The sequence below is a fragment of the Myotis lucifugus genome, unplaced genomic scaffold (assembly GCF_000147115.1).
Source record: "Myotis lucifugus unplaced genomic scaffold, Myoluc2.0 scaffold_66, whole genome shotgun sequence".
Classification (NCBI taxonomy): Eukaryota; Metazoa; Chordata; class Mammalia; order Chiroptera; family Vespertilionidae; genus Myotis; species Myotis lucifugus.
The window spans coordinates 2,311,388-2,333,395 of NW_005871114.1; the positions used below are offsets into that span (position 1 = coordinate 2,311,388).

General features: G+C 43.1%; 1 protein-coding gene and 1 pseudogene across 1 annotated transcript in view; one reads left to right on the forward strand and one right to left on the reverse strand.

Moving 5' to 3' along the window:
• The window catches only part of PIK3AP1 (phosphoinositide-3-kinase adaptor protein 1), a 97,320-nt gene that overhangs the window by 13,737 nt on the left and 61,575 nt on the right, over positions 1–22,008 (forward strand). The gene's annotated exons all lie outside the window — the stretch shown is intronic.
• LOC106697384 lies at positions 8,381–8,909 on the reverse strand (annotated as a pseudogene).

Genomic DNA, 22,008 nt, shown 5'->3' on the forward strand with positions numbered 1-22,008 from the left:
CTACAGTCCAGACCAGTGCTATCCAAAAAAAATGTATAATGTGAGCCACATATGAAATTTAAAGTTTTCTAGTAGCTGCAGTAAAAAAAGAAAGAAAAAGAAACAGGTGTATTAATTTTTAAAATATCGTTTCTTAACCTAAACATATCTAAAATATTCTCATTTATAATCAATATAAGAATTATTAATGAGATATTTTACATCCTTTAAAAAAATACGAAGTCTTTGAAATCTGGTGTATATTTTACACTGAAAGAACACGTTTCAAATATTCAATAGTCACGCATGGCCAGTGGCTACCATACTAGACAGCGTGGATCAAGAAGGATGCTTACTTTTTAGAGAACTGGGGCCATATCATTTGATATAATAAATGTCATGTGTAAAAATATGCCTATCCCAGTTTCTTCATTCATTCGTTTATTTGGCAGTCAGTCATTCAGAAAGTACTGAATGAGCATCTGTCAGGTGCTGGTCTGTATTTTTATCTTTTTCTCTTTCTCTTTATTTCTTTATCTTTTTCTTTCCTTTTCTCACTAATTTCCTCTTTCCTACTTTCCATCCCTAATCTTCCCCTTTCTCTGTCCCTTTGTCCAGAAATACAATGTCAGTTAAGAGCAAATTAACTTTGATTAACAACAGGGTTTCTGTCCTTGAAGTGACCAGTTTATCATCTGAACTAGTGAGATTGAGCTCCTGGCAAGCAATGTGAAGACAGAATCAAACCAGGGTGCTCATAAAACACACACACACACACACACACACACAGGCGCGCTAGAAGCAACTATACATAACTTTTTAAAATTGTGTGTGTGTGTGTGTGTGTGTGTGTGTGTGTGTGTGTGTAACTTTTCTCCTGAAAGAATACACAAAAAATTGTTGGTAGTGGTTGCTTTGGGTGAATAAAGGATATTTTGAACTTTTTGTTTTAGGCATTTCTCCACTGTTTTAATTTTTCTACTGTGTTCATGTTTTACTTTCAGTTAGGGATTTTAAAAGAGAAAAATGTTGGTGTCATGGGGATTTTATGGATCAAGTTGGGCTTGCACCCACCTAATCCGAGTAGGTCAAGCTTCAGGTTAAGTTGCGTTGTGTAAACTCCTGGGTCTTCTCGACTTCATCGGGCTGCTCTTCTGTGTAAGGGGAAGCAATGTGGTGTTGGTGTGTGCTATTGCTGTAATATCTGTACCGTCACTGACTGGGTGTGGGTTAATGACTCAAAGAGGGGACAGCTACATATCTTTGAGACATGTTTACTCTTGTCAATTCAGATTTGAATTGATGTCTTCTTAGGTTACTATACTCTTTATGACAAATAGTAAGAGAATATGGGTGTATATTTCATGGACTCTGACACTAACTGGTTTGCCACCTTGGGCAAGTCGTTTGGCCACCGTGGACCCGTTCTTACCCTTTTAAAAATGCTCGGAAGAGCACACGTTAACATCTCAAACCTTTACCGCCATAAAGTTCCATGATTTTAACTATGTGTGATTTTTACATATCTTACCTTGTGTTGCTGGGTCTCAGTTTGATAGTTTTCAAAATCCCATGAATATATAGTATATTATTTCAGCTAACAGGTTATCTTTCACAACAGAATTTTAAACAGGAGCTTAAATGATATAAAAATAGTTTTCTGTTTATGGACTTAGCCCAAGTTCATTCTTATTATCTGTGTGAGAAGGAAAGAATTCATGTATTTAACGTTTTACACATACTGTTTGTTATGGTTGACATGTAGATTTATGAATGTGAGTTCATAGGAAGGTAATGGGGGCAGGGGAAATGGGGGCAAATATGCATGACAAAGTGGGTCTGTTAATTTCCCTACGATTACAGGATGTTTTGACAGCTTTCAGTTTGTTTCCAGTGCCATTCACATGACTGAAAGTATGTCTGAGATGGCCAAGGAAATAGGATGATTTATTCTGTGAATGAGTTTTTAGCTGCCCAGTAGAGAAATCATTGAACCCACAGTAGGCTCGTCATATGGCCTTATGAGCAGAAAACTTCCTAATTTACCCAGTTTGGTAAAATTGACACACAAACACCAGTCAGTTGGTTTCCCAAGACACAGAAAAATGTCTTTTCTGTGGGGAAAGAAAACATTTGGCAACTAGTTTATTTTCACCGTGTTTGTTTTTAAAGGAAGTGCTGGTCTTGCCCTGGACAGATAGCTCAGTTGGTTAGAGCATCATCCCAATACACCAAGGTTGCGGGTTTGATCCTCAGTCAGGGCACATACAAGAATCAAACAGACAATGCTGGTCTCTACTGACAATGTTTACATGGTAGGCGCCTACCTAGTAAACGAGAGATGGGTGGATGACTAGATGAGTGGGTACACCCATGGATGGTTGTCTATCTTCCTTACACTTGAGCCCATTTTGAATGTCCCAGTTGGAGAAAAAAAATTTTCCCCCATGAGCATCCTCCTTAGGGGCCTGCACTGCTGGTGCCATTTGGAGCATCAGTTTCCATGTCTTGTGGTCACATAGTCAGGATGTGACTAAACAGAAACTCTCCAAGTTAATTCAGAGTGCGTCTTTTTACTATCTCCAAACTTAAAAATACCAGATAGGACAGCCCGTCCCACAAAAGAATCAGATATGCCATTACAGAAGCCAGTTAACAATTGGACTTGTTAGCTCCATGGGCCATGGGAGTCTATTAGGAGCAGAGGTTAAACTGAGTGTGTCCTTTCTGAAGGAGAACATGGAACTGAAGAAATCCCTGGAGTTAGAGGAGACCTCTGGAATTGGCTCTGTTGGTTCAGGAATTCCTTGGTACCTTTTTTTATTTTTCTGAGTTTATGCCTTCTGCTGGTGTGTATCTTCTCAGTGACTCTCAGGAGGTTAGATCCATGTTAGGTTCTTATTTGAAAGAATGCTGGTTGAACGTGCGTATTTTGTCTGCCAAATTGCCAGTTTCACAATCAGACCGCTGGCTCTCTCTCTAACATCTGATAACACAGGAAATAGAGGAGGGGAGGCTGATGATGAAATGAAAATGCTCTACTTTTAAATTGGACTCACATACGCTTCCTTTTACATATACAGCTGATGTTTGAGGCCGTGGCTAAAGTTAAAGCTTGCAGGTAGAAGAATATTAGCATTAACTGTTGTCTTTTATTTATTTGTTTGTTTGTTTTTGAGCATGTGAAGTGTGAGGAAACAATTCTGTGGCAGGATGTGGCGTTTGGCATTCCAAATGAAGTTAACCTGTTACTTGTTCTGAAACAGAGTCCCTCTTTCATTTCATAAAACTTTCTTTTTATTTATTTATTTTTATATATTTTATTGATTTTTCACAGAGAGGAAGGGAGAGAGATAGAGAGTTAGAAACATCGATGAGAGAGAAACATCGATCAGCTGCCTCCTGCACACCTCCCACTGGGGATGTGCCCGCAACCCAGGTACATGCCCTTGGCCAGAATCGAACCTGGGACCTTTCAGTCCGCAGGCCGACGCTCTATCCACTGAGCCAAACCGGTTTCGGCATCATAAAACTTTCTGAGTATCATTTCTCAAAGCCTCAGACTGTGACTATGGGTTTTTGTGTTATGTTTTTCAGGAAAAATGGAATGCCGAGATAACCATACAGTAATTTGGTGGCCTAAATGTTTATGTTGTAGTCACTTAGAATTTAGAGTCCCATAGGTTATAGAAATCCTTCAAGATCCCGCCTTCCAGGGTGTACATGTGATTAAAACTTCCCTGTACTATGCAAACTATCTAGCTTTCGAGTCTCTGATTGGAAAACAGAGTCAGGAACCACTAGTCAACAGGGTGGGAATACAGAATGTTAACACTAGAAGAGGAAACTTCAGGATCATCTGGCCTGACCCCTTTAGTTTAAAATGAACAAAGTAGGACCCAGAGTGGATAGAGGACTTGTCCAGTGTTACACAGTAAGTGACAGAGATGAAGCTGTTAATTTATGTTTATATTCAGTAAATATTTATGGAGCTTATGGAGTGCCTGCCATGGGGGTGGCACTCTGCAAGGTCCTGGGAAGACTAGATGAAAAAGTCACACTCAATTATGGCTCTTGCAGAGTTTATGTGTCTAGACTCTAGAGGGAGGGGACCAGTTGTCCCATTAGTTACTTAATGCCAGGAGTGTCCAGTGTAAACAGAAGTTAGGGATCTTTCTTTGAATAATAAAAGGGACTTGAGGTATCCTGCAGGCTCCTTTGATAGTTCCTTACAGTATCCATTAAGGAAAGAATGAGTTTCCTGAACATCCATCTAGGAAGAGAGAAGAAAAGGCGTGGCTTGTAGTTATGACAAATATTATGCACTTGATTATCTAATGGTAACATAGAGCCCAAGTTAACCATGGCTTTCAGGCAGGGCAGTTGTTTTCCTGGAGAGTGATTTAGACAGTCTCGAATAGTCCTCTGAAGACAAGGAGCAATGGACAAAAGTTGCAACAATGGCAACAACTCAAGTTTAGGACGCCCTCATAATCCAAAGACTTACTGATCCTGAGAAAAATTTTTATTGGGACTTTATTTTGAAAGGTAAAACTAAAATTTAAGAAAGTAAATTTGATCATATGGACAGTTTTGATTATAATTTCAGCTGTATGCTATTTCTTAAACCACACAAAGACTGAGTCAACTGTTCCTGGGTTTTATGCAAAAAGGGTTGAGTACATGTTTCTACACAATTTGATGCTTTTATAAGATAATATTCCTTAGTTCACATTTGACTTTTTAAAAATGACTGTAATTGAAATATAATTCACAACACATTTGACTTTTACAGTTTCCAAGGCCTCTTCTCAATGATTATGTACTAGTAGCCCATGGTGTGACATCGCGCGCAGTAGGGCACCGTCGCTGCCGTGGGAGCTGGTGGAACCGCAGCGTGCTCAGTGCTGCTTCCACAGGCGCCGCGCTGCTTCCGCGGGAGGCAGGCCCGCTGTCTCCTCTCCAGGCTAAGCTGCAGAGGCTGCGGGCCGGCCCCCCTGTCCCAGTCTGTGTCCGCTCTGGCTCCCGGGGGCCCGGCTGGAGCCGGGGCGCGGTGGCTCGCTGGCTCCCCGTCTCCGTCTCTGTCTCTGTCTCTGCTCCAGGCCTCACCTGCACATGCAACCTCCTCCTGTCCAGTCATGACCTGTTATGGCGTCCCAGCCTAATTTGCATATTCTCTCTCTCTCTCTCTCTCTCTCTCTATATATATATATATATATATTCTTATCATTGGATTTTAATTATTGGGCAGTGTCCATGTGAACTTTCTCCCATTCAGTTGGTAACCTTTCCAATGGACAGTGGCTTTACTTGTTATTCAAACAGGTTTCTAACATCACTTTCATCAACTTCATAAAATTCTGCATCTTTTGCAAAATCTAGAATTACCCCTAAAACAAAATTGCATTGCATTTATAGTTTATTGTGGAGAAATCCTAAATATTGGAGAGAACAAGCAATAAAAATGTGACTTGATGGATGAGACTATAGACTAAGATTAAGCAAGCGGAGATGTTTAAGTGGGGACCAATTTTGAAAATGAGCATTTTGTTAGTAAATACTTTTATGTTATAAAACAATTAGTTTCCCTATGTTACCATAACTATGGAGACTTGAAATAGGAATACTCAGAAAATGATATGGCTGCCAGGGTCGGAAGCTGCTAATGTGGGTTCAGAGCCCCAAACTTCATTCCATCAAGCAGAGAAGCGAGGGAATGAACATCCTGGCACATCTGTAACCTGGTGCATTTGGTAGACCAGTTGGGAAGCTTTGTCACAGCTTTGTCACTGATGATGGAATCCTAGTCAGGCTGGAACACTCACCCCAATCCAACATATAACATTTAACAAGGCTAAGTGTTTATTTGCAATTCGGACACAAGCCTCATCCCCCAGCCCCCCAAAACAGAACAAACCCAACTATAGAATTGTATCATAGCAAAGGGAAAGCCCTGGCTTCCATGGTTTACATGAAAAAGAGCTGGGGGTTTGAGAGGACCACATGCTCAATATGACTCAGCAAGGTAGCACGACTGCTCTAAGATGGAGTCTTGAAATGCCCTTCTGAACAAGGGCCAGACTAAAGGAAGCGACAGCCCTTTTTTGTTTTTATTAATCCTGTCTCGATATTTTTTCCATTAATTTTAGATAGAGTGGAAGGGAGGGAGAGATGGAGAGAGAGAGAGAGAGAGAGAGAGAGAGAGAGAGAGAGAGAGAGAGAAACATCAATGTGAGACTCATGGATTGGTTGCCTCCCACAGGCACCCTGACTGGGGCTGGGGCTGGGGATTGAACCTGCAACCCAAGTATGTGCCCTAGACTGGGAATCGAATCAGTGACCCTTCGGTGCTTGGACCAATGCTCTAACCACTGAGAACACTGGTCAAGGTGTGACAGCCTTTTTTGTATTATACACGGACTCTAGTTACCCATCTGAAATAGCTGTTGGCAGAAGGTTGAGGGAGTGGAGAGTTAGCTGAAAGGGTTGGGAAGGGGGACAGATAAACCAGAGCTATCTCCATTTGAGGCCTGCTTAGAAAGGCGAGTGTATTACTCTAGACTTGTTTGTTTGTAAGGAGAGAACCCCAGCTAGGGTAAAAGGGGAATTAAATGATGGGAAGGACAGGAGTGCAGTTGATCCTCAGAGATAACCTGGAACCAAGGACTTGAACTTCATAAGATTACCTCACCACCCTTCTTTTCTTGTGTTTCTCTGCATGTAGATGTCATTTTCTGGTAAGTCAGATCCAAAAGGGAGAATTATAGCCCCTAGGAGCTGTCACCTCACTCCTTTCAATTCCAGCTCCAGAGAGGAATTAATAATTGTTCTCTCTGGTCTAATTAGTTAAACTTGGGTAAGGTGCCTAACTCTAGGCCAGTTAGCTGTGGCCAGGGGATTGGCCCATGTAGATAGCCTGGGGTGTGAGATGTCTAAAAACTTGGCATCTTCCATTCAAACCACTTGGTGTGAGTGAGAGCTCAAGAATTTTCCCAAAGGGGGACTGCTGTTCTGTTCTTGTCAGACAATGCAAAAGACAACCGCCACAATGAGGGGTCTGGAAACATGCCTGAGGAATGGAAGAAATAACTGTGCCTGAGGATAGAAGAAATAAATAATAGAAGAAATAGTAGAATCATGGAATTTGGGGCTAGAGTAGAACTGAGGCTCAGCATTGTCAAGTGACTTGCCCACAGATACCCAGCTGGTCATGACAAAAGCCCAGGCCTCTAACTCTGAACTCAGAGTTTCATCCCTATGCTTTACTATCTTCATCAAGAAGAAAATACATACCAAGGAAAGCCATGATAATTACCTCCAAACCTTTGAAGGACTCTTATGGAAATAAGAATGGTGTTGTTTGATGATGCTCCAAAGGGCAGGTTAGGATTCATGGACAGTGATATCTGACAAGCAGAATTCCACTAGACTTAAGGAAGAAGTTAACCTCTGTGATGCCTTAACAATGGAAAGGCTGCCTCAGGAGGTAGTGCCCGGAGGCCCTCATCATTGGAAGCCTTCAGGTTAAAGTTGGATAAACGTCTGCCAATGATACTGTAGAGGAAATCCCTAAAAATCTCTTCCTCAGAAGCACTGCAAAATAAAAACATGGACATTGTTGCTTTTCACTGTTTTTCTTCCACCAGTTATAGAACTGATTTGCCGTGCTAAATGCCGTGCTAACCATTTTATAATAATGATCTCATTTAATCTTAACCTATAAGATAAATACTGTTATTATCTCTACTAGAGGCCTGGTGCATGAAATTCGTGCCCGGGTAGGGTCCCTAGGCCTGGCCTGCGATCGGGGCCCATTAGGTTCCCTGCCTCCCCGCCTCCCTGCCTCCTCCTTCCTTTGCTCCCTCAGTGCCCCACCACCGCCGCCACTTCTGGTCGTCTTCCATGTTCCACACCACCCCCTGATGGTCAGCGCACATCATAGCGAGTGATCGAACTCCCCGTCTCCCGGTCAAACTCCCGAGGGGACACTTTGCATATTATCCTTCCTTTTATATATATAGATTTTGCAGATGAGGCACAGAAACAGTAAGTTACTTTCCCAATGGCTTATGGAAAATTCAGGTTTGCTCCCAAGCCTCTACTCTTAACCACTGCATTCAATGGCTTCTCAAAAAATATTTGTTTCTAGTCCCATTTGCACAATGTCTCTACCAAGTGTTCTCAAAATGTGATCTCCTCACAATACCTTCATCAGAACCATATATTTTTTGTTTTGTTGAAGAACCAAATATTTTGAACCTCATATTTTTGTAAATACTCATGTTTCCCATGGATAATTGAAAACCTCCTTTTTTTTTTTCAATATTCATGCTCCTTGGCTCCCCCAGTTACTTAATGAACCAGACTGTCTGGTGGAACGGACTGGGTATATGTATTTTTATTTTTTTTTTTGCAACAGAGGTCAGCTTTTATTGACTGTGTTACAAAAGAGCTAGTTTAGTCAAAAAGACCAAAGCCCATGTCATCCTCAGACTCCTCAGATTCTTCTTTCTTTGCTTCCACTTCCTTCTCCTCAGCTGGGGCAGCAGCAGTGGAGGACCTCCTGCTGGTGCAGCACTAGCTGCAGGGGCAGGTCCACCGGCCCCTACATTGCAGATGAGACTCCCAATGTTGACATTAGCCAGAGCCTTTGCAAACAAGCCTGGCCAGAAAGGTTCAGCATTTACACCAGCTGCTTTAATGAGGGCATTGATCTTATCCTCTGTCACCATCACCTCACTTCATTGTCGTGCAGGATAAGGGCGAGTAGATGCAGGCGAGCTCTGAGACTGAGGCCATGGTGTGGGTGAGTGCTGGGCGAGCGCTTCCGGGAGCGGTGCTAGTCGCTGGATGAAGTGAGGGCTTCACCCCAACGCGGCCTTAGCTCCCTCGGAAGAATCGAGCACCTTACTGGCAGCTGGGGAAAGCGGGTATATGTATTTTTTAACAAGTACCCTAGGTGATTCTAATGGGCACTAAAGTTGTAGAATTGTCCATTGCTTTCCTGGGAAGGTTAGAGGGAAGATCAGATACTAAAAAGCCTCCTACTTACCTAAGCAGCTTAGACTGCTCTGAAGGCCTTGGGGAGACATTGAAGGGCTGAAAGTCAGGGTTAACATCATCAGAATTGATTTTTTTTTTTACAGTAGGTTCAGTCTGGTGGCTATGTGGGCAGGGCTGGAGGCTATTTGTGTCTTCCAGGGTGATGTGGGCCTGAGCTCAACAGAGGCCGTGAGAATGGAGAGGAAGAGACACTTTGGAGAGATGAAAAGCGAGCCGACTCAGCCTGGTGGGTGAGTTCAGTCCATAAGAATGAAAGATGCCTCCTATGGGACTGGCATGCATATAGAATTCAGAAAAAAGCACTTTCAACAGGGTGGTCAGTTGAAAACTGCATGGAGGAGATGGCACCAAAGTAGAGGGTTGGATTTCAGAGGCATTAGTGCGAATGGGAGGGAATGATGTCCCAGGATGAGGGAACACCTTGGGCAAGATTGAGGGGCAGGAAACCACAGAATGCATTTTATTGGAGCTAAGAAGTGGTTGGGGAGGGAGAGTGGGGGGAAAATTACAAAGATCAACTTGAGTCAGTGGGATAAGGACCTTCAGCAGAATAAAGAGCTTGTCCCCAATGAATACTAGACTTAGCAGAGTGGTCACTTCGTAAGTTACATAAATGCAAAATCACTATGTTGTACACCCGAAATGAATATAATATTGTATGTTCATTATAATTGGAAAATTAAAAAAAATTTAAAGAGCTTTGTCCCTCTTATCCCAGAGGGCTTTTTGTTGGTTGGGGCTTTTGGAGAGACTGTTTCAGCCCAGTGACAGGGCTGGCCCTAATTTTTGAGGCAGCCTTTCCCCCAATGTCAGTTGGACATAGAGCTGAATGCATTTAGATCCTGCTTACATGAGAAATGAGATTTTCTGATTGGATGTTATAGTAAATTTCCACAGGCTAGTGTATTTTGTTGAGATAGCATCAAGTACTAAGTTCCTCTGACATATCCTCGCCCTTTGATTCTTATCACCAATCCCCCTTTACTATCAGTAGTTATTCACCCTACAGATCTGAGGCAGTGTGTTTGCACAGGCCTCATCTCATCTGTGATGTGGGTGGGGAATGGTGGTCGGCTGGAATGACAAAGACTGATGCCAGTGTTGCCTATTGAATAAACAGTGGAAATCCCAAGGGGTGTATGGCGTGGGATTGTTTGTTCCTAAGTCTGCAATAGCCTGTCAGCACAGAAATGTGCGGAGTGGTGGTCAGGACATTGAATAGTTCTGGCCATGCAGCCGTGCCATGCTGGGGGCGAATAGCCTGAAATCTGTGGGTGCTTTTCTGGATGCTGTGAAATGCCATGATGGTCCTAAGAAGCTGAGGAGCAGCCCTGTCTCTTTTGTGTCTCTAGCCTTGACTCTACCACCCAAGTCCCTCTTCTTTAGATTCTAGTATCCATGGTTTCTCCTCTCTCTGGAGTCCTATGGAACTCATTTGCTGGATATCCAGAGGAAACAGGCTTTTATCTAATCACTTTCTGAATTTTGGGTTGGTTTCCCAGCCAGAGTGTAAATTCCTTAGGAAGAGGCCATGGATTATCCTTCTATGGGGTTCTCCATTGTGCCTAGGGACAGTGTGGGCACACAGAGATTTTAGTAACGGCTTTTTGCTTGGTTGTCTGTTTGATTGAAGTCTTGGAGCACAGATATTATAGTTGCTTTCCTACCGAAGCAGCTTTAAAACAGAGTGATAAAATTACTCTCTCAGCAGGATCACAGCCATTATCTGTCACAATTGTGCATTCACTGCCTACATCCTGAGTTGTTGGGGGGAAAAATGCTTTCAGAATCAAATGCTTCAGGTGAGCCTGCTTCCCTCCCATTAATATATAGTTATTAAACACCCACTCAGTGAATTTAGTGAGGACTTGGTGCTATATTAGGTGCTGCAGCAGCATTACGGATTCTGTAGAAAACATAGGCCCTCCACACAAGAATCCACAGGAACGAAGCTGGCGTGCGGGCACTGGTCTGTTAATAGCTGGTTTCAGCATCTGGGACTTACTGCCCATCGGGAAGATGGGAGCAGGTTTCAACCTTACCATTTTCTCCTGTGCTGTTAGAACTAGTGCCCCAGTTCCCTACTGTTGCATCAGGTCAGCATTTGAGCAAGGAAAAGGAAGTTAACAAGGCCCTGGATATGAAGGTAATCAGTTGGCCAAGGCAGAAAGATTTGGAGTCAGGTGGGCCAAGGTTCTAGTCTGGCTTTGGTAACCAGTTCTAGATTTGGGGGCAAGGCTCTCCAAGACTCCATTTCATCATCTGTAAAACGAGGTGCAAATGCCCACCTCCTGGGGCTATCAGGAAATGTAACTGGCTCCAGCCTCACCCAGGCTGGTCTCTGCTCTTTTGTCAGCATCTGTCTGCACGGTTTATTCTCCCTTCTCTGTTCTCATGGCTATGTAAGCCCCAATCATTTCTTGTTACAGAAACTGTATCTTTTATTTTTTAAGTTTTAGAAATCTTTTAAAATTATAAAAGTAATACATTCTTTTTTTAAAATATATTTTTTATTGATTAAGATATTACATATGTGTCCTTATCCCCACATTATCCCTTACCCCCCCCACCCCCGCTCATGCCCTCACACCTCCCCCGCCCCCCCGTTGTCCGTGTCCATTGGTTAGGCCTATATGCTTGCATATAAGTCCTTTGGTTGATCTCTCCCCCTTACCCCCACCCTCCCCTACCTTCCCTCCAAGGCCCGACAGTCCAATCAATGCCTCTCTGTCTCTGGATCAGTTTCTAACCATCAGAGGTCTGTAGAGGAAAGAGTAAAAATATTCATTTTACTTCCCCAAATCTTTATTCTATCCCTTAAATGTTAACTACCATAAACAGTGGGGTGTGTATCTTTCCAGACCATTTTAATGAATTTATATAACATTCACAGAGGCATTTTTTCACAATTAATAGAGTCATTGTGTATGTATTATTCTGCAACTTATTTTTTTCAATGAATTGATCCTTTTCTGTGAATTTATAACACCTACACATGTGGATCTATATAATTTTTATAGATCATCGTGTTTATTATGTAGCTTGATTTTTATCTTAGCTCATCAACACCTGTCTTCTAATTGGCTTCTTGTTTCCATCTCATACCTCTCCAGCCCTTCCTCCACCAGAATGAGTTCTCTAAAATCCAAATGGGGAACCAATGACCATAGGATAGTTCAATGCTCTCCACCATCTGGGCCCTGCTGACTTCTGCAATTTTATTGGAGTACTTCTTAGATTTTTTTTTTCTTTTAGCAGCAGCGGCTTTTTGTCCTCTGAAAAAAACCTATGTACACCCCAATATATTAAACATGGAGCTCCTGGGTTTCCCGTGTACATATGTCAGGTCCTCTAGACCTCAGCTGGCTCAGGCACCCTGCCCTGTCACCCAAGCCCCATTCTCCATCCTGTTACATTTTCTGTCTTAGGGCACGTTGGTCCTTCTTGAGATTAGCCTCAAAAAGACCGATATAACAAACCTTCTCAGATTCTCTTTATTCATTATGGTCCTGCAACCGAATACTTAAAAAAAAAAAGCCACTGGAAGCTTTCTGTTAACCTTCTTTCCTGAAGTAAAATGAATTTCAGATTTTTTGTTGACATGTCCTGAATGATTCTAAGATGTCCTCTCTCAGACATGGAGATTGGGAGAGCTTGTCGTTGTCACTTTTCTGTCCTCTTTCATGGTGAACACATGAAGCATTCTCCTGTTGTTGAGCCTTTCTCTTTGTTCTGGAGTTGTTATGCTTAGATCTCATGACCCAAAGACAGTGAGGTCCTTGAGAAATGAAGCAAGAAGACCCATCAGAGGACAGCTGTCCATGAGCTAAAATAGAAAGCAAGCTGCAAAACAGAATCTATCCAGCTGGGTCGTCCGTGTATCTAGCTCACTGCCTGGAATGTGGTAAATACTCAATAAACTTTTCATCCCTGGAATGCATGTCAGATATGACAATTCCCTCTGTGATGAGGGTGAGGAGATGCAGTTATTTCCATTGCAGGAGCTACGAGGCCCATCACTTGTTGTCAATCTAGTTTTAGAAGTGGCACCAGGGACCCGAGGGAGGTGAGGATGGTCCCCAGCTTTTCTTGCTGAACTACAGTCTGGCTGCCTCTACTCCAACCTTCATGGACCTGAACAGAGTTGGGGAGACTTGGAGGTGCTCTCGCTTTGCTAAATTCACACCGGTGACAGGTTTGTACATCGTGAGTTTGATGACCACTGGAATGACCACCCCACAACCACACTGGGATCATTTTAGAATCTATATTGATCATCTAAGAAACTCTGAAAAAAAATCGACATAAATAACTTGCAAGCTGAATTTTGTGGCTTTTGTGGATATATTTATTTATATTTTTCAAAAGAAGTAAGTCCACTGCCCTAAGATACTAAAAATGACATTCTTTGCTCCGCTCCCTTTGACCACAAAGCCACACATCTGCATCATTACCAGGAGGCTGTGCTGGGGAGTGCAGTCTTCCTACTGATCTTTAAACAAGCAAAAACAAACGGAAAGCCAAGAACTCCGGTGTTGGTTGCCTGTATTTACTGATGAGACCCTGCATCTCTTATAAAGGACTTGAATCTCATCCTTGGTTTGTCTTGTTAATTTGCAACATGATGTACTGTTAGAGGGTGTCACCTCCAATGCGCCGATCGGTGATTTCTGTGATCATATTTAAGTTTTCTACATTTTATGCTTCTTGGGACATTTTCCCCCTTAATATGGATTGTGTTTGATTGGCTCTTATCTTTTTCAGACATTGGAAGTTACTCATTCTGCCTTAATTTTTGCCAGTTGTGCCTCAAAAGTTTTTCTTAAAATTGCTGACACATGTTCATTGGTTTTGAATTCATTGGATTTTCTTTTTGACTATTGCTACACACTCTCCCAAGTAACATAGAGCATGCATTTCCCCAGTCCCCCTCCAGCACTGCCTGGGCTCCCCCTCCCATGGTCTGGAATAGTGGGACATATTGTAAAGTGCAGCTTGCCTGCTCCCAGGTCAGACTTCGTTGATGGACCAAGGCATCTGTTCTCGTTGAGTGGGGATTTGGCCTCTGCAGTGGTCTCACTCAGGGTTCTAGGCATCCACCCCATTCCACTGATGTTGGCACTTGAGAGAAAACCAGCATCCCCTGTCTGGTCTAGCACTTCCCCCACATATGTTATTTCACTTAGTATGTAAGATTTCTCACTTCTAGGCATATCAGATATTTTGGCAACTATTTGGAAATAGCCCTTTGTCCACCAACCTCCCCTCTTCTCCCTCCCCCTTCCTTGCCAGTAGCTGTCAGTGGTCTTGGATGGAAAAGAATGACTGAAAACCTTAAAGAGCTGTCTTTCATTGCTTTTCACAACACCTGGTTGGTAGGAGCATTTGGGGGAGCCTTCTTTATCATTTGGGGTGAAATTCAGCCATAAGTCCTAAGCGGCAGAGTTGCACTGGGAGCAAGTCAGTTTCCAGGAATCTCAAAGTGTGTGTCCTCTGGTGAGGTGTACCAGTTCTTAGTGATAAAAGTGAACTATTAGCCATTAATCTAGTTTCTGGTGTTGAGACCAGGATGGGCTTCATTCATTTCCTATATATATATCATTTGGGGTGAAATTCAGCCATAAGTCCTAAGCGGCAGAGTTGCACTGGGAGCAAGTCAGTTTCCAGGAATCTCAAAGTGTGTGTCCTCTGGTGAGGTGTACCAGTTCTTAGTGATAAAAGTGAACTATTAGCCATTAATCTAGTTTCTGGTGTTGAGACCGGGATGGGCTTCATTCATTTCCTATATATATAGACACAACCTTGAGTGTTCATTCAGAGAAAATGCATTAAGATTTTTCTGACATTTTGGTATAGGACATCTGCTATACCAAGGAATCAGAGAAGTAAAGATCTTGAGGTGCACAGGAGTAATGAGATGAGTACAAATGTCCTTTTTGAAATTAGAATTTTCTGCCTTAGCTTGGGGTTGTTATCCTGGGGCATCCTGCAAGAGATGGTTGTCGGACTTAGGAGGGAAGCCTTGTCTTTATTTTAATAATTTCCAACACAGGGCCCAATCCTTAAGACTTCAGCAATGTATGGCCACCAGCAGAGGCAGAAAGTATATGGTGCTAAGTGTCTAGAAACCACTTCAAATGTCTATTTTTAGAACATTTTTACATTCTGTTTAAATGTAGCTTTTCAAAATAGATGTTTAATGGCTATCTTCTGAATAGCTTGGATTTTCAACTATAGAGAAAAACAGCTTTTAAAAAAAGTAGATTATGTCAGAGGGGAAGAAGTATCTAATTCTGTGTGATGGTTGCTATGGTGATGATTGAATGTAAATTTCAGTTTATATAAAACCCTGTGAAGGGTTTGATTAGAGGCCAGAGTCAAGGCTTGGTGTCAGTTGGTAAGTGGCTAAAAAGCATCTATTAATGAGGCCCCCCCCCAAAAAAAGATGGGGTGACACAGCTCTCTCTCCACCCAGGTGTCATGTCATCACAGACTAATTTTGTAATGGTGACCAAGGCAATACAAATTAGAGCAGGGAATGAAAAACGGTGCTTCTCTTCTCCCTGGACAATTTTTTCTTTGAGTAAATTGAAGATGAGAGAGCTTCCTCCAGAGGAGGCGGGTCTTGCCAAGGTGAACTCCCATGTGCCAGTATCATTGGCTTTAAGTAGGCATTTGGTATGGGAAAGGAGATTCAAGCATCTGCTATAGGAGCTGGGCTGAGTGAACTTTACAGACACTCCAACCACGATTTCCCATCTTTTGAGTGCTTGCTCAAACTAGCAAGAAGGAAAACTGAACGAACAAACAAACAGCCGTAGCCAGTTTGGTCGGTAGTTAGAGCATTGGTTAGAGCATTGGCCTGCAGACTGAAGGGTCAGGGGTTTGCTTCCGGGTCAAGGGCACGTTCCTCTGTTGCAGGCTGGATTAGCGCATGTGTAGGAGTGAACCCCTCCTCCCTCCCTTCCACTCTCTCTAAAAATCAATGGGAAAATATCCTTGGGTGAGTATTAAAAACAAACAAACAAATAAACAAATCCTGGCAGAGGGGTTAATAATATCATGGTACCCTTAGAATTCTAAATGCACCTGGAGAGCAGACTTTTGCCTCTTAAATTATGCAATTTAATCTAAAAAGGAACAGTTAAGGATCAGTGAGTAACTGAGCTAACTAGAACAGGTGTTTGTTTATGTAAATCCTACTCTTCAGTGCCACCTACTTAATTCTTTAGTATTTATGTGTAGTTGCTTTAAGAGTACCCCCCTATATTTATTTATTATTTATATTTGTGTGTGTATATTTTTAAAAGAGAAGATTGAGAAAGCATACCAATTGCTTTCCATTCATCATGTCTATAGAAACATGGCTCTTCAAGTCCAGGCAAAATGCCAAGTCATCACTGCCCACCTGGCTAATTGCAGACCAAAGCAATGAAGACAGGCTTAGTCAATCTCTGCTATGAACATTCAGGATAATTATCAGTGTCTCAGTTTCAGTTGCCCCTACGCATGTCCTAAGTGAAATTGGGAAGTAATTGAATTTGATAACCTTCTAGCTCTTTTTCCTTCAACCTTTTCCATTATGATTCACTGCTCAGCAGCCTCCTGTTTCAGCATCTTTATGTCCAAAGTCACCCACTCTGCCTGTGGAAACACCCTGATAGGGTCCTCTTTTTGCTCAACTAGAAATACTCCAGTTCCAGAATGATCTTTCTCTTCAACACTCTCCCAAACTTAGTCAAAATCCCCTCTCCAGAGAGGCTGATCTGAGCATAACACAAGAAGGTAATTGGGTTAATGGTTATCCCTTAATGATTATCCTTAATGGATTGTCTAGTGGAGTGCAGAGACTGTGGTCTCAGATTTCCTGTCCAGTTTTTCTCTGCCTTTGAGGCAAATACAAAAGTCAGATTTCAGATTTGTTTGGGCTGAATTATGTCCACCTCCACCCCCACCCCCACCCCCACCCCCAATTCATATGTTGAAATCCTAATCATTAGTACCTCAGACTATGACTGTATTTGGAGATAAGGTCTTTTAAGAGGTAACTAAGGGGAATGTGAGCTCATTAGGGTAAACCCTAATCCAATATGACTGATGCCCTTATAAGAAGAGATTAGGACCTAGATGTGTGTGCTCAGAGGAAAGACCGTTTGAAGACACAGCAAGAAGGCAGCCAGCCACCTGCAAGCCAAGGAAAGAGGCCTCAGAAGAAACCAAACCTGCCAACATCTTAATCTTGGACTTCTAGCCTCCAGCACTATGATAAAAATAAGTTTCTTTTATTTAAGCCATCGCATCCGTATTGTTTTGTTATGGCAGCCCTAGCAAACTAATACAGATTTATAGATGGATAACATTTGTAGGTGGCTAGATAGTTATTACACTGAGAGGCAGAATTCAGAATTATCATAATGATCTGATTATAAGAATTATAAGAATTATTCAGAATTATCTTGATCCAGTTCAATTTGGATGATCCTAAGTTCTGCTCCTAGGTCCACAAAAGCAGTTCAACTAACACAGCATGGCAGAAATCCCCCGTGGCATTAACTTGTGAAAATGAACTGCAGGTTATAGATGACTACTTGATTGATAAGGAACCAACAGTATGATGTTGCCACTGAAAACTAACTATATTAAGCTACATTAATAAAAATATAGCTCCCCAATCTTGGAATATTATAATTTACTGCATTCCACCAAGTATGGTGTTTCATTCTGGGTGCTACCTTTTTACATATGACTTACGTATTTATGGTTCCAGACAGGGCATTCACACCAGACAGCTATTGTTGTGTTGGCTACTGTCATTTTTTTATTCGACAATTTAAGGGAAAAGAGTTCAGTGCCCCTGACTAAATAGTCAGGCATTGCATGTTTAAAAATTCTTGCAGCACACCAGTTGAAAATTTCTGTAAATAGAGAAGTGGAAAGAACCTGGGGCCCTGATGATGTCATTGAGCCCTTATATTAGCCAACCCCCACCTGCTGTACTTTCTGGTCTGAGAGATAAATGTCCTTATTGTTGAAGGCATTTTAAGTTGGGATTTCCTTTATTGCAGGAGAACCATTTTAACAGATTCTACATGGTTGGCCAAACATAAAGATGAGCTTTCACAGATAATTCAAAACGCCCATCAGTGGAGTAGACCCTTTTAAGAAGGGAGCTTTTGTTACAATAAGTGTTCAAATAGAAGTTGATCGTGATTTTTAAAAATCCTTTATTGAGTGGAATTTTGCTCTAACTTATTCTTAAGTATCTTTTAAGCCCTGGTGATCTAATACCCTATATAATAAAAGCCTAATATGCCAAGTGTCCGACCGTTCGACCCGTTGCTATGATGGGCACTGACCACCAGGGAGAAGATGCTCCAATGGGTAGGTTAGCTTGCTGCTGGGGTCCGGCCAATTGGGACTGGGCGACACAGGCCGGACATGCCCTGGAGCCCTCCCGTGGTCCCTCCTTGGCCCAATAGTGCACCGGTGGGGTCCCTCGGCCTGGCCTGTGCCCGTGTCCTCTCGCAATCTGGGACCCCTAAGGGGATGTCGGAGAGCCGGTGTCAGCCCAATCCCTGCAGGCCAGGCCAAGGGACCCCATCAGTGCACAAATTCGAGCACCAGGCCTCTAGTTCAAAAATAATTCCTTCTAAGGTGTGACCATGAAGCTGAACCTTTCCCCAGGGCATTTGCATTATCCCCTGTGTAGTAACTCCACTGAAGCTTTTATTAGTAAAATGTGGAGGTGGGGGAGGTTTCTGTGCAACAGAGCCTTCCAGGTGCTCTCTGCCCACTTCATACCAGCGAGCCACTCTCCTCTCCCCCTACAGGGGCTGTCTGGCACGCCCACCTTTGGAAGGTTGCTGAACCTTGACCAAAGGGGAAATCAACCATATTGTGACTGCTGGATTTGCAAAACACCACATACAAAGGGACTGCAAAATCCTGGAGAGGAAGAGTGCCCATGAACAGGGTCCTGTGGATTATGGGTATTAGTGGGAGGGGCACAGGTGCCGAGGAGAGTGGCAGACAGAGAGACAAAAGGTTGCAAGGATGACAGGGGAACAGTTTTCAACCTGCCTGAACTCAGCCGCCCTTTTGACAAATGTCCCCTTCCTGGTTCATATTATAAAAATAATAGTTTTTAAAAGTTTAAATACAAAATTATATCAGAATATTGACTAAGCTTTAAGAGCTACACAATTTCTCCACTCTAATTCATTACTCTGGCAGGACATTTACAAACATTCCCACCTCCCCTGTGAGATGATGGGAATCACTAGAATAGATTTTTCTTGATTCCGATCCCAATGTTGATCAGATTTCTAGCGGTTCCTGTAATTAATCTAAAATAACAGTGAAGACGATATTTTGCGCTCGTGCTCTGGACTCTGAACCACAAAGTGTCTCTCATGCTGCGGTCTCAGACTATACCTAACCAAACTGGGCTTGTGGGGGAGAAATGTTCACAGACGACGCAAGGACTGTACTTTGTGTTTAGTAGGGTGAGACTCACAAAGTAGCAGGGCTGGACAGGGCCTCCAAAGTCCAATTGTATTGTCCACTCTGTGTTAACACAGAGGAGCACAACTGAGAACAGAGAAGTGACTCATCTGGGGTTAAGTAGTTGATGGATAGTTGACCTGAGAGGTAGGAAGGAGTATGAGAACGTTAGGTTTTACCTCAGGGTATAATTTTCCCAAGAACTTGGATATGCAAGGAAACAGGATCTGATTGATTTTTTAAAAAATTACTGAGAGGGTCCTAGCTGGTTTGGCTCAGTGGATAGAGCGTTGGCCTGCAGACTGAAGGGTCCCAGGTTTGATTCCGGTCAAGGGCACATGCCCAGGTTGTGGGCTTGATCCCAGTAGGGGGCATGCAGGAGGCAACTGATCAATGATTCTCTCTCACTATTGGTATTTCTATCTCTCTCTCCTTCTCCCTTCCTCTCTGAAATCAATAAAAATATTTTTTAAAAAGTTACTGGGAGGGATTAATGTAAATAAGAGGCAAAGGTGGTGTCAAGAGGCTGTTGACTTGTACTAGTAAATATTTTTTGTGTGTAAATGGGGCAAAAGGTGACCCAACCATGGTTTGTCTCTGGTGATGGGAATTCTCTGTCCCAGACACTGGGCGTGTCTGGTGTCAGGTTGGCCCAGTGCTTCTCTAGCTCTGGCTGGGGGGACCCATGGGGAAAAGCCACGTTCAGAGATGGGCTTAGTGTTCATGTTGGAGGCTGACTTGCAGGTGGCCAGCCTGTTTCTGTTTTGTGGCTTTACTTCCATTTCAGAGAGTGACCTTCTGGTCCCTCAGATGGGAAGGCCCAGTTCAGCTTTGTTGGGAGGGTTCAACTAGTTCCTGTATTTTCTGCCTTCTGCTTTCCAGCCTCAGGCTGAAACAAAGCAGTTCCAGGGTTGGACTCCTGTGCCAACACAGAAACTTAAAATTCCCCAGTAAAGTTCCTATTAAAGTGGAGACTACTATTCTAGAAGTACAGCTTGATCAGCTTTCTTAAGCCATTAATTATTAAACAAAATCAATACTTTTTAGTTTAAGTTTTACTCTTTTCGATTAGAAAAACTGAAGGTCGTTTTTTCAAAGACAAAAACCAAACCAAACCGCGCCCCCCTCTCCCCCACCGAAATCCCAATGTGTGTTTTTGGTGACTCTCTGGGAAGGGAGGGATTGCAGAAATGGCCTCTGAGGTGATGGAGGAAGAGGTAACTGTGGTTTCCAGTTTCCTTTCCTTGTAGGTTCTTAGTTGTTACTGCCACCAAGGCAGAGGGTCAGCAAGGCTGGGAGAGGCCTGAGTCCACTGACCTGAGGCAATTACAGCTTTCATGGCCTCAGGTCATCGCCAGGCTACGAAGGTGACAACTCTGTGACTCCAATCAGATATACTGATCAGAAGCCAGCAGTAGCCAGGCGATGGCCACTACCAGAATGTTGGCCAAGGTTTAAAAAATATTAAGGTCACAGAGACAAAAGCAAACAGAATTCCAAAACAGGTGCTCAGAACGTGTGCAGCATAGCAAAGAGCCCAGCAATGGTCCTCTTCTTGAGGGAGGGTCGCCTGGGCTCGCTTTCCTTGAAGGACAGACAGCTGCCAGGGGACAGCTGAGGGACCCTGCAGACAGACAGCGGCTCATGGCAGAAAGGAGAGGGGTTTGTGGCTGTTGATGGATTCCGACACACTACAACCCTCCTTGACCTTCCCTCCCGGAAATAGCCCAACTAGGAAAGCCCCTGTGACCTTTAATTTGTAGACGAACTGGTTTGGTTGTTTGAATTGTGATATTGCCAAACCATGGTTCCAGGCTTATGTTCCATGTCCTTGGGGTAGACATAAAACTAAAATACATGTGTGCAACAGTGGGGGCTGTTCTCATGTCCTAATTGCTAATAGAAGTCCTTCATTATTAATAACAATAATGGTCAGGGATATGGCGACTGCCTTTCATGGAGCACTTACTGTGGGTTAGAGTGTTTGACAACAACAATTCTGAGAGGCTGGAATTATAATTTCCATTTCTCAAATAAGGAAAATGAGGCTTTGAAAAGTTGAGTAACTTGCCTAAGGTAACCAGCTGGTAAGAGCCGAGATCAAGTCTACGTTGTCTATGCCCCAAATTCCATGCTGTTAAGGACTATGCACCTGGCAGACCCCTAGCTGCTGGGAGTGGAATTGACCAAGGGCCCCAGGGCTGTGCTGTGAAACCATCACAGCATTTGACCAAGGTTGCGCTTTGCACAGGCTGCTCCCTTCCGATGACTGAGTTCAGCAGGGACACTATAGCAGGGCAGCTCCTGGAAGACACGGGTCTCCAGTGGTCAGCTTCAGCTTGAGGATCCCCTGACAGATTTGCAGAACTTTCCTTAGACAGCTCAGTGGTCTAGGACCCTCCCACCCATCCTTCCTCCCTCCTCTTCTTCATTTGGACCCAGATCATCTGATAGGTCTCCCAG